Below are 2,535 nucleotides of genomic sequence, written 5' to 3'. Positions count from 1 at the left end.
AACGCCCTAGGGGGACCAAAAATTGGTCCTGGACTGCTCATGTATGGGTGTTAAACGCCCAAGCTTCCATCCCCCTTCTGGCATTCAACACCAGCAAGGGACATCCTCCAGGGTGTTCTATTTTCCTGCTACGCATTCTTGGTTCTGTTCTAAGTGCTACACACGATCACAAATGCTAGAAAAAGAGGAAAACTATGAAAATTAGTAGAAAATAAAATAATATGAAATCAAACTCAAATAAACTAAAATATCATAAAAGAAAATAAAAGTACTATAGGATACGTATGGTTGGATTGCCTTCCAACAAGCGCTTTTTTACCATCATTAGCTTGACAGACAGATCCTTTTACGGAGGTTCATAGGGGCTCAGATCGTCACCCCTCATGCTAAACTTTCTTCTTGTGCTCTCATGAATCAGTTCAACATGCTCTAGAGACTGGATTCGGTTCACAATATGTGGTATGACTGGGCTTCTTGTGAAGACAACTCTTATGTCAGGTGAGAAGTCCTCTGTTGGAATTCTCTTGTTCCTACAACCCTTGGGTACTTTCTTCATGGTGTCTCCTTCTTCAATAGTTGATGGTAAATGCCCAACACCAAACTTAGGTTTGATGTCAGGGGGTTCTGTATGGCTTTTCACTAAGAGATAAGGTTGAAACACCAAGTGCTATATGCTAGTACCTCCTTTATCAAAGAGACAGTAAGGGTTGGGCATCTTAAACATTATATGGTCTTTCCATAACCTCGGAATTAACTTTCCTCTTTCTACATCAATCAAGGCCTTCCCAGTTGCTAAGGAAGGTCATCCAAGGATGATAGAGTCGTTCTTGTCCTCTCCAGTGTCAAGTATCACGAAGTCTGCAAGGAGGTAAAGGTCTTCAACCTTTACAAGGATGTTCTCCACCATTCCATATGCCCGCTTTAGGCACTTGTCTGCTATCTCTAGTGAGATCCTTGTGGGCTTTACCTCTTGGATCCCCCGTTTCTTCATTACAGAGAGAGGCATCAGATTTATGCTTGATCTAAGGTTGCATAGTACCTTCTCAAACATAATGGTCCCTATAGTGCAGGGAATCAGGAAGCTTCTAGGATCTGGCATCTTCCGAGGTAGCTTCCTTTGTACAAGGGCACTGCACTCCTTGGTCAGCACCACAATTTCATCTTCCTTCAAGGCATTTTTTTCAGAGAATGTGTTTTTTAGATAGGCCATATAGGGAGGTTTCTTCTCCAACACCTCAGCAAAAGAAATATTGATTTGTAACTTCTTGAAGATTGCCAAGAATTGAGCAATTTGCTCATTCTCAGTCACCTTTTGCATGTTTATAGAGGGTTGCACCTTTTGCTCATTCTTTAAGTGCACTCACAGTCTCCTCTTGAGCCTTGTTCTCCTTCGGATCTTCAGCAGTATGCTTCTCGTTGTTTTCGTCCTCTTCTCCCATAGTGAGGGCTTTGCACTCTTCCCTTGGATTTACCTCTGTGTTGCTTGGAAGAGTGTTGGAGGGTCCCTCGGGTATCCTTTTGCTCAACTGATCCACTTGTATCTCGAAGTTCCTAATTGAAGACCGGGCTTCTTACATGAAACTATAGTGGTCTTGGAGAGGTTAGAAACTATTGTGACTAAGTCAGAGAGGCTTTGTTGAGGCATTTCTAACTGCTGCTGAGAGGGTTGAAACTGTCTGTTATTAAACCTATTTTGATTGGTTCCACCCTAATTATTGTTGAAGCCTTGGTGAGGCCTCAGCTACTCTCTCCACCTAAACTTAAGGTGATTTCTCCATCTTTGATTGAAAGTATTTGCATAGGGATCATTATTGGGATTTCTAGAGGAATTTTCCATGTAATTTACTTCCTCCATGGTGATCTGAGCAAAGTCACCTGCGTCTCCTTCGTAGGATGCATCTTGAGTATTAACAGTTGAAACCTGCATCCCACTTAGGTGTTGAGTGATCATGCTAATCTGTTGGGACATCAGCTTATTCTATGCCATAATGGCATCCAGTGTGTCCACTTCCATGACTCCTCTCTTTTGAGTAATCTCAGTATGCACAGGGTTCCTCTCAGAAGTGTACATATACTGGTTGTTGGCAACCATCTCAATGGGCTCAATCGCTTCTTCAGGCGTCTTCTTCATGTGTAGGGAGCCTCCAGCAGAGTGATCCAGTGACATCTTTGCCGTCTCAGATAGACCATTATAAAAAATCTCTAGCGTGGTCCATTCGAAAATCATGTTAGGAGGGCATCTCCTGATCAATTGTTTATATCTCTCCTAGGCTTCATAGAGGGACTCTCCCTCTTTCTGTCTGAAGGTCTGGACTTTCACTCTAAGTTTACTTAGCTTCTGGGGTGAAAAAAACTTGGTCAGAAATCCTATGACCACCTTGTCCCAAGTGTCCAGGCTCTCCTTGGACTGAGAATCCAGCCACAACCTTGCTCTATCCCTTACATCAAAAGGAAAGAGCATGAGCTTATAAACCTCAGGGTTCACTCTATTCGTCTTGACCGTATAACAGATCTGTAGGAAATTAGATATGAACT

At 42.7% G+C, this 2,535-nt stretch overlaps 1 non-coding gene across 1 annotated transcript; it reads left to right on the top strand.

Annotated features, from left to right (window-relative positions):
• Positions 1-2,220: 2,220 nt before the first annotated feature.
• LOC112793328 (small nucleolar RNA R71) lies at positions 2,221-2,329 on the top strand. Its single transcript, XR_003198026.1, has one exon. It is a non-coding gene; the product is annotated as a small nucleolar RNA R71 (small nucleolar RNA).
• The last annotated feature ends 206 nt before the right edge of the window (positions 2,330-2,535 follow it).

The sequence above is a fragment of the Arachis hypogaea genome, chromosome 3 (genome assembly GCF_003086295.3).
Source record: "Arachis hypogaea cultivar Tifrunner chromosome 3, arahy.Tifrunner.gnm2.J5K5, whole genome shotgun sequence".
NCBI lineage: Eukaryota > Viridiplantae > Streptophyta > Magnoliopsida > Fabales > Fabaceae > Arachis > Arachis hypogaea.
This window is presented reverse-complemented; position numbering and strand designations above follow the sequence as displayed.